The 10871-nt window shown below is 44.1% G+C and overlaps 1 long non-coding RNA gene across 1 annotated transcript in view; it reads right to left on the bottom strand.

Annotated features, from left to right (window-relative positions):
• Positions 1-1967: 1967 nt before the first annotated feature.
• Positions 1968-10871, bottom strand: part of LOC142581971 (uncharacterized) — a 46180-nt gene continuing 37276 nt past the window's right edge. Inside the window, exons 2-4 of the long non-coding RNA XR_012828334.1 lie at positions 4636-4850; positions 4432-4529; positions 1968-2889 (exon numbers count right to left, since the gene is read on the bottom strand). This is a non-coding gene — a long non-coding RNA (uncharacterized LOC142581971). The remainder of the gene's footprint in view (positions 2890-4431; positions 4530-4635; positions 4851-10871) is intronic.

The following is a 10871-nucleotide window of genomic DNA, read 5'->3' as shown; positions in this document are numbered from 1 at the left end:
CCGTCGCCGAGTTTGTTCTCGAGACTAGGGCACAAGTTCACCCAAGAAATAGCCGCTGTCGGAATCCTTACGTCGCCACTTCTCCTTGCGACAACGTGCGGAGACGTGATTGATGATGGCGAAAAAAAAAAAAAAGCTTTTCATTGGACGAACTTCTTCCCGCAAAACGTCAACTCAGCTGTTCTAGTGGCGGTGCTGACAGAAAGGACGGAACTCATTGGACCCAATGCCACGGCTAACGACCGGCCAACTATCGACACTGCCATGTTGCGAACAATCGGCACTGACGTTACCGAGGCCGCCATGTTCCAGCACAGTTGGCACAGCGAAAAGTCCCCTCATTTCCAGCAGCACGTTGGAAGCTGTGAATACGGATACAAAGTGGTGTACGGTGACGTCACATGACTACTCTCTGTACACGGGGAGCCGTTGTTGGCTCTATATATTGCACGCGATAATCGTAACAATTTATGAACTTTCTAACCGCATGGTACTGAGCAGAGGACTGAACCATGATAAAAACTGTACCACCGTCGCGACGTAATAGCCGTGATACTGAAAGCGCGTCAAGCTCAAGAAATGAAAATGTGACTGAAAAAAAGGGTAAATAACTGACATTGATGGAACATGACGACAATGAAGGCACATAGCATAAAGACAAAGTTCACGCTGGCGTTATGGATGAAGCTCAAAATCAGACTCGATATGTAGTTGCTTTACGTATGCAGTAAGATACACGCGGGGCCGAGCTCACAAAGATTTTGTTTCTAAGGGCGGTTTATCCTTGTCCGACCGCCTTTGCTATTATTATGCTCACCGTCACTGTTGAGAAGCACTTGTTCTTGCGAGCACATCTAGCGTAAGAAGTACTCCCTTAATACCAACCCTAAGGTCACGAAAGAAAGTCTGGGTCGGTCAACTAAAGGTATGCGGGATGCTGGTTCGGACATAAAGAAAAGGCGACAAACAATTAGTGCTAAGCGTTTGGCTGACGACAGCCTTCGACGACAGGTACCCTGTCGATGCATTGGCTGCATCTTGGCCGCGCTGTTGATCACAACACTGCATTTTCCGGTGAAAGTAGTAGTGACCAAATTCACGAAACATTTCATTCGTAAGTGTTACTTGCCATTGTCTGGTCGCATTCGGTAATGTCATGTCGAACGTCAGGTTTACCTGTAATTTTCGGACAAACAATTCTAGCGTAAATGCTTTTTTGTGGGACACAGGATATGGCCCGTATTCCCAAAAAGCACTTACGCTCAACTATACGCATGAGTAGGAGACAGTCGATCGCAATGTTGGACATATTAGGGAAGGAAACTGCCCTATATATGGCAACCTGCGCTTACGAACGAAAAGCATGGTGATGTTGGCCTCCTACTTCATTTCTTTCCCAACTCTTTCCCATTGTTGCTACACTGCGGTTCACTTAAAAGCTTATAAGTAGCAATTAAACACGATAACAGGACAGAGCTACTCAGTCACCACTTCCGTTGTCTGGTTCTTCGGGTCTACGACCATATGTTTTACACCTCCTTTTAGACTCGTGAATCTTTACCAACTTGTTGAGCCTTATGAAAATTAGGCAAAATCTAGATTTTTCGGAGAATGGCTCCCTACAGGCCCAGCGGAGTAAAACAGAACGAAGCAAAATTGCACACTGCGTGTCGAACTCAAGGCGACACGATTACGAAACCATCGACCACATGTAACAAAAACGAGTACATCGCTTACGATGCAGCCATGTGGTTTAAAAATGTGTTAAGGAGTGAACTCGAAAAATTTGCGAACTTTAGGAATATATTATACAGTGTCGTTTCAGTGCGTGAAAGGAGACAGCGCAAGAGAAGAGTGAGTATGGATTTGCAGTTTTTAATGATGTACGACATCTCCACCCCTTCCCCACTTTCCCGCAACCCCCGCCAGGCACGAACGCAAAAAGAAAAAGAACGGTTGAACCCCGTAGATGCATTTTCAATGAGTTGGCAATGCGAAGCTTTGGTGACATAAGTCGGCGAGTCGGAGTGAAGTTAGCGACTCCGCGTTTCTGTGAATGAGAGCCCACAGTCTGTCACACTGACTGAGTTCACCTTTCAATTAGCACAAGTCAGCCAGCCCGAGAGAGGTCGAGTCTGCGAAACCGCGCGAGTCTGAGTGGGCCTACTTAAGCATGGTATTGAAGAGTATGAGTTCGAGAGCTTCCTGCTGGCTCTGCTTCCTGCATGTCTGAGCCGGAGTGAACCAGGCTGCGTCTGATTTACGGGTTTTCTGTGTCCGAGTGCTTGGCATTGGCGACTGAGAGGCCGAGTGAAACAGGCCGAGTCTAATTTTGGCGAATATTATCCCAAGTGAGCACTAAGCTAGACAGACATTTTCAGGAGTGAGTGCCGTTTATTTGGCCAATCTTTCACGGCCGCTAAAACCAAGAACACGAGTCATTTCGATCCAATGAAGCGTTCCCTCACTTGCGAGCTATCAAGTCGCGCGGACTCGTATTGTTGAAAACGCTCAAGTCTCTTCTTCCTCGCAAATTTGATTTGTGATACGGCTCCGCTTGGCCTGTAATTTGTTAATCAGTGTTATGCAGGGAACAAAATATTAGAAGCGCCGCGAAATTCATTAATTTCTTTTTAGCCCTGTGATGTCCCAAAATATTTGAAATCATTTCTATTGGACAATAGCGCTGAGGACTCGCTTCGCGCTTCTAATCGTCGTCGTTCTTCACCTGTTACAACGAAAGTTAAATTTATTCTCTCAAAAAAGTTAGGACAATGTTATACAAATTCGTAGTTTATTGAGTTTCCGGTCGTCTACCTAACAGGGTTTTTCAATGGTAGTTCTGGCTCCTGTTTGCACATTCTTGGAGTGAAAGTCATCAGGCATGCCCTATAAAAGAAAAAAAAGCACTAATGAATTAGAACAAATCACTGCGCAAAGAAAGCGTGTAATACTTTACCATGTGTGCTTTCCACACTACAATCTACACATAAAACACAGCGTTGCCAAGGAAAAAGTAACTGTAAATAATTGGAGCGGACTAACACATTCAAATCAGCCACATCAGCAAATTTGATATTTTTAGATATGCAGATGTGGAGGTGGTGTCTAGTAATCGTCAAAAAAAAACAATGAGTTTTGTTTTATACGATTAAAGAGCGGTTTATTGTAATATATTTCTGAATAAGCTTCTATAATTGACAGAAATTTCGTTATTTACTGTTGAAATCAACGATTACAAAAGTGCGGATACAAGTAAAAAAAAAGCACACAGGTGAAACACTCGCTTTTGCTCGGTCGCTATGGACTTTGAACTAGGGAAAGAGCCTTTGGCAGCTTCTTCCCAGCCCCGGTGCCTGTGAATAAGCAGGAAATAGTCGGCCGTTACAGCGTAGTTTTCACACGAAGGGCTTATATGTTATTTGGGCTTGCGGACTGCGTGTGACGGATCATACCGGCCGTGGTGGCAAAGTCGCTTTGGCGTTGCACTGCTAAGCACGAGGTAGCGGGTTCGATACCCGGCCACGGCGGCCGCATTTCAATGAGGGGCGAAAACCGCCCGTTTGCCGTGCATTGGGGTGCACCAGGTTAACGAACTCCAGGTGGTCAAAATTATTCGGGAGCCCCCGACGACGGCGCGTCTCGACCGTAAGCCTATTGAGGTGTTGGTAATGACGCATCACGCCTCGCCTATCCACACTGCGCCCTTTCGGCCAGTGTCACGAGAACATTCGCGCTACACGTTTTGAGTAGTTACTGAAGCGTTCAAAACGTCTCCTGTGGCAATGACTTCGTTCCGTAAATTTGGATTCTTGACGTGTTTGCTCCTGTCGGCGTTTTCTTTTCTTTTTTTCTCAGTCACGCATAACATAAATATGCCTACTGCGTCTTTTTCAAGTGATTTTTTGCGAGCACCATATAGTGAGCATGCGCCACTCCCAATGGGGAACGAATAAGTACATATTCATTTCAAGTAAGGGATAGCCTGTGGCTTAACACTGGACTGAGCTTATTGAGTGGGGCAGGTCAAAGGCGAAATGAAATGAGATTAAAGGAATCGTGGAGCTACGCGGCTTCGCTCAGGACATATCACCACGAAGCAGTTGTGACACGCAGTCTGCGGCATGTAAGAAATAAAAACGAAAAATCAAACAATCAAGATGCACACGTTTAATGAAGTGCTCACGCAACCTCCACATCCATTCACGCAATATCCGCACGGCCCATATTTTGAAACTTTTTCGTTCGTAAGTGATTGTTGTCAATGGCTGGCCGCTAATCTTACGCAATCTTCCAGCATAAGAAGGTATTTGCCAATGCGGGTCCTGACCACTCCGAAAGCACACAGGATATTTTTTAGGACATACACACAAACACCAACAAAAATGTCAGAGCTAAGGTGTATATATACATATATATATCTGCAAATACCTAAACGGTTATTTACTGCGCCCTCATGGGTCAACATGCAACAGCTTGAGCGATGGGAGATCAAGTTACACAGCTCGACGCGACGCCGGCTCGATCGCCTGCATGAAGAAAACGCGCCACGTTGTTTGGCACTCAACGGAGAACAGAAGGCGCATAGATCAACCAGCTCACCTTGATGATTGCATTATGAATGCATGACATTACCTGGTGTCTCACGAACCCTGCCTTCCCAGGCGGTCGCAACAGCACGTGGAGTAAGCCGGCCTTGCCTGAAGGTCTAGCAGCGGTCAGCTAGTTTCGCAAGATACCTGTAGAAACGAGCTTCTGAAAGTACGACTAGTCTACAAAAGCCCGGTTCTACAGGGTAGGTTACGAACGGCTCGTGCAATCGTGTGCGTCGGTCCCTCAGATGGAGTCATCTGCACAAGAAAAAGAAAAAAGGAAGACAAAGTTAAGGCGGACTACAAAACAACAAAATGCGGGACATGCGATAGAGAACGGGGATTGCGAGCGCTGGCACCAGCAGCGGCGGCCGTAATTAGGTCCTCGTGTTCTCGTCGCCGGCGTTACACGTATACAGTACCCATAACAATATTTATATGCTTCATACCATACAAACCTTCTCGCATCATTTTTTTCACCCTTTCCCTTTCCCCGTCTACACAATGTAGCGAAAGGGACATGGCCTTGGTTAACCTCTTTGTCTGCCTAATTCTTTGTCTCGCTCTCTTCCTTGATAAAGACAGTTTCAGTGGGCGTTCGCCAAAGCATCCACGGCAGCAGAATGCACAAACGCTAGTATAATTTAATCTAGGTCGACGTCAAAGAGCTCCCTTTAGTCAATAGCTTTGCGCTACTGCACGTTTTCTATCCCCATGGCTTTATTTCTCCTACAGCAGTAAACTCCATCGATAAATAAATAATCGGCCAATTATGCTTCTATCTAAATGTAATGCTGCCGTTGCGGTCATATTGCGTGGGGTCCTGTGACCGCAATGCCCGAGTTCACTAAGGCTGTTGTTCTGTTCACTGACACTGTTCACTGTTTATTAATCACACGACTTCACTGACAACAATCTGGTAGATTTATTCCTTGTTATTATATTATGTTCTTTTTCTTCTTTTCCCTAGTGAATCGTGATCTAAATAATTCTTTTTTCATCTCAGTTGTACTTTGGTTGTAGGTTGTAAAGAGATACGGTTTATAGATGTCTTGTATTCAATGTATTTTCTATGTACTGCCCCCCTTACTCAATGCCCACTTTGAGGCCTGTAAGGTATTTTTAAATAAATAAATAAATAAATTTCTGGGGATAATTGCTGATCTTGCGACAAAGTAAACGCGTACGCGCATGGTTTTGTTTTCATGCATACCTTTTATTGCTCCCAATAATTTAGTCGTTATTGTTGAGTTTTTAAGTGTTTTCGATATTCGATTGATGCTATTTATCACGTCTCTGGTGACACTCTTACTGGCCCGAGAAGGACGCCGAATACTATTGCACCTCTGCATATTTTAACTTTTCATAGAAGATTTTCTGCACAGCCAGACATTAAAGTGGTACTTCTAGTTAAATTTATCGGTGCTCCTGATATTTAGGCGTGCTGATTGAGCAAATCAATAAGTTGATGAAAGCTTTATCTATTATTCAACAATACCGAAACGATGTCTGCGTTAACTGTACTCTCTCCTACTATAAGACGAAGCCTCGGATTCTTGTTTTCTTTTTTTTATGTATCTCTATGAAATGGGGTCTACGGATGAAATATTTATGATAGCGCCTTAAGGCGCATTCCTAGCACACTCCTCAGGTAGCTTGCTGAAGTTTCACAGCTTATCGCTATACTATTTTTAACATCCGTGTGCAACGTTTCCACTATGTTAACCCGGCAGGCGCGGTGTTTCAAAACGGAACAAAGGGTTGACAAGGAAACGGCAGGTACTAAGTGGAAATTTACTGGTATACTAGTAAAAACAGCAACGGTGACCGTGCCTTGGAAAACAGTGCACGTTGATACCTATAGGTAAAACACATAATTGTTCTAACCGTCCACACACGGTCACCGACCGTCACAGGCGCCAGTCATTCAACAGAAACGTAAATAACTATTATATATATAAAAAAAAACCTTGGTTCTGACATGGGTTGTCGGTTATAACTGGTATGTACTAATAGGCGCCGCGGACACACGTAATGTTGCCTCAATTTTCTTCTCAAGCTGCTCCATCACCTGTCGACACCGCTGTGAGATGCTCCAAGGATGCTCCGCCTACTTGCATGCCAATGCACCACATTGGATGGCAATGAACCATACTTTATGCATGCTCGTTTATACATACACCCTGGATCCTACGTTAACAGGAAGCTTTAGCTCGGGCCTAACTCGGGCTCGGCCTATTCAAATACATGTAAAACGCAAAAATGTTTTTCTGAGATAACCCCTGAATCGATTTTAATTAAATTTCTTGCAATTGAGAGAGAAAGCTACACTTATAGAGACTCTTGGAAGCGCAATTTCGATTTAGGGCCTGCATTTCGTTAAAGCGATTTTCAAAAATTTGAAAGTTTGAAAAAAAAAAAAAGAATAGAAGCCCGAAGTTTACAAATTAATAGCTCTGCGTCAAAGAATAGATATAGCGGTTCTGTAAATGGCATCCATGAGAGCATTCAAAGCGGACAAATTTGATATGTCAATTTATATCTTATGTGAATTTGTTAGGTTGTGTACGAGGGTTCTGCAAAAGCTGTATTTTCGTATTAATAATTTTTCTTGCGATTCATGTGTAATATATCAATTTTGTCCGCTTTAGATGTACTATTAGATGCGACTAACATAATGGTGATATAATTTTAATTGCCGAGTTAGAGTTGTCAACCTGATAGTTTCGTTTTCTGAAGATTTTCGATCTTTGCCACTTTTTCATAAAACATTTACGACCTAACAAAAAATTCTAGACCAACAGCCACTATAGATTTTAAGCTTTTCTTTTAAATGCAACAAACCGTGCCAAATTTGGTGCAGTGCTTGCCGAAAAAAGAATAATTCTCCTTTTACATGTATATATCTAGATAGGAGCACCCGAGCTAAAGCTTCCTCATAAGCATTCGACTTTCACCAAGTCTTCCGCTAAGAGAAGCAACCCTTTTTATGTAGGCTATGGTTGAGCGTCGCGCTTACCAATGCCCACGCGTTCCGCATGCGGATGGCCCACACTGCAGTATGTGGCCATTGCGGCGACGAGGAAACAATTCGTCATGTTCTATGCTAGTGCGTGTGACTACTTTATTAAATATCCTGCACATTGATGACCTGGGTCAAGGCCGCGTCGGTGGCAGCAGGGAGACCCTGTCTCACGGTAGCTTGCCGGGCTTCCTGGATGGCCCAAAGTTGGTCCTGAGGATCTGAGCTATTCAGTGCGCCTCTCCACCACGCCTCTAGTTCGTCAGGGGGGACTGCGATTCTCCTCTGAACTATTCACAATCCCAGGGTATATGCTCTAGGGTGGCCCCTCTAACATCATATAATTTACATTTGGCATTACGGTATAACTCCGGAAACATGTCGTTAAGATGTACCGGATTCCTGTAAGTTCTGGTTTGAAGATGGCTCAAGTCAACCGCATGAGACCTGTCCTATTTTGGGCTAGGAGATGGCGTGTGCAGTACACTGAAAAGAGACAATCGCTTTGTGCTCAACCAGTTGGACCACCAGCCACTGTCGAAAGAAAAAAAATTACTACATCGACAGGTCTTAACATCGCATCAGAAGGCCGTGCAAGCGCTACTGCCCTACTTGAGATCGACGACCTGTGCGAACGCCTGTAATTGGAACGTTTTTGTTAGGTCTCTCCCTCTCGTTGCCCTCTTTCCAATACCTATATACTCCACCTCAGTGCAGGATAGCAAACTAGAAACTACCATTTGGTTCACCTACCTGCCTTTCCTTTCTCTCTCTTTCTCTCTTTATTTGCATAGCTGTAATTCTTTAGGCTAAGCCATAGGGCTCTTCCCTTAGTGCCGCGAAAAGAGTGCTTGTAAAATGGCAACGCAACTCGGCCTAGGTGAGCGCCGGACGCTGGCGTAAAAAATAAAGTTTTTTTTTTCTCCCTATCTCTGTCCGGCACTTCCTCCCTAGAAAAAGAATGAGTATGCCACCTTGCGAGAAAGGCTTCTTCCACGTGTGCTGCGATGTGCTTGTTATAGGATACCGCACCGTGATTAAATTAATGCTATACAGCACCGAGTGGGTGGCTCGTTGCACCGCCGGCGTCGCAACATCAACAACACGACAGTAAAGACCAGCTGCGCGAATAAAAACCGCTTGGTTTGAACGCAAGAACTGAATTGAAATCTGGGGTCCTGCTTCTCAAAATTAGGATTTCATTATGAGGCACGCAGTAGTGGAAGACTCAGCATTAATTCTGACCACCAGGGGACCTGTCGCGCACACCGATTATCACAGTCCGCGAGATCAGCGTAATTTATTCCTGTTTTGATACAGTTGTGTCAGCGATCGTTTGGAATTACCCCCACTGCCCCCACTCGAGAAAAATATTTCTCGAGTGCCAAAGAAAAATCCAACGCATTTCATGTACTGGCAGATTGATCTTCTTTCGAGTCGACTGCGAGAAAAAAGAAAAAATCGAGATGCACGTACTTTTTTATTATTATACTGTAGAATAATGGCACGCAGTTTGAGGACAACGCCTTTAATTTGGCGCCGACGCCATAAATGCTGCGTGGAAGCGCGCATATGGCGGTTTAACCAAACAGGCACCCTAAGAATCGGCGTATAAGCGAAGCATCCTTGTGTTAATGCTAAATGTGTCGACGTTCTCTGATGTAAAAATCATGCAGACACTGTATTAATGAACCTCAGTTGCTACGTTTAGGTCGTGCACATCGTGACATTGCTTGTCACACGAGCACGAAAATTCGTGGAAATAAGTGAGCGATTCGCAGACGCGCTCGAAGCGATCTCCTTCCCGGAAAATAAAAACTTCAGTCATTACGAAGCTGCCGCCTCCCGGTGATAAAGGGAAGAGACACGGCTATATATATATATATATATATATATATATATATATATATATATATATATATATATATATATATATATATATATATATATATTGTGGCCTCAGTGATCGCAGGTGTGCACCCTCTTCCGGTGCTGCTTCGGATCTCACTATTTCTTCCCCCGCTTCCTTATTCTAGGTTTCACATAATACCAATCGCTTCATTTTAAGTTGTTTCTCCTCGCTGCTAACATATACGTAAGCTCAACAGCGTGGCGTCCGCCCATCACAGCAGCTATAGGGGCGTGAACACGCAATTAAGGCTCGGTATATTTCTCTGCTGCAGTATCGGCGGTATGGCTGACTGTGATTTTTTTTTTCTTTCGTGATATTTATTGCGGGGCACAAATTACTCTCGTGGCTAATTACAAATTCACAAACGAGCTAATGAGTCTCCCGCACTTGCACCACGACGTAGACGCACACAAAAGAACTCCGCTAAGCTCCTGTGCTACCTTGAGACGTGCTGCTCAGGTGACAGCCAAGCTTTATGAGAAACGCGAAAATGGTAGGGTTAAAAACCGCAGCAATGCCATAAAATACGGCCGCGAATGAAGTTCAATTTCATCGTATAGATCCGTCAGTTAAACAATCGCTCGACGGAAATGAATTGCCAAAAAAATGAAATCCACGGAATAGTTGAGAGGTAAACAACTACGACAGTCACTCTGCGAAGGCGAATCCAAGTCAGGCACAGCGTAATTTCTTCCCTTATTTCTTTATAAAAATCTCGCAAGCACTTGGAACTTCTGCAACGAACACCGGTGCCAATGGCGGCCACCAAAACGACACGGGGAGTGAGCCCATAACAGCTATGGGAGTAAAAATTGTGCAGGTACCATCGGTGATGTTTATCTATCTATCTATCTATCTATCTATCTATCTATCTATCTATCTATCTATCTATCTATCTATCTATCTATCTATCTATATATATATATATATATATATATATATATATATATATATATGTGTGTATGTGTGTGTGTGTGTGTGTGTGTGTGTGTGTGTGTGTGTGTGTGTGTGTGTGTGTGTGTGCATATACAACACACACGTTGCAATCTACGTGACCGCAAAGCTTTCCTGAAGGACTTAATGCTGGAAAACAATGATATGCGTACTAATATGCGGAATGATTGCAACGTGTAATCTCATGCAGTGTTTGTGTTTATGCACGCCACAGGTGACAACATTGACTTCATGCAATGTTTATGTCATCATCATCAGCAGCAGTAGCAGCAGCCTATTTTTGTGTCCACGGCAGGACGAAGGCCTCTCCCAGCGACCTCCAATTGCCTTGCCCCTGTCTTGAGCTAGCTGATTCCGACTTGCAGTTGCAACTTTTCTCATTTCATCAAAT

The sequence above is a fragment of the Dermacentor variabilis genome, chromosome 5 (assembly GCF_050947875.1).
Source record: "Dermacentor variabilis isolate Ectoservices chromosome 5, ASM5094787v1, whole genome shotgun sequence".
Classification (NCBI taxonomy): domain Eukaryota; kingdom Metazoa; phylum Arthropoda; class Arachnida; order Ixodida; family Ixodidae; genus Dermacentor; species Dermacentor variabilis.
Note: the sequence above shows the minus strand (reverse complement) of the source record. Positions and strands in the feature narration are given on the sequence as shown.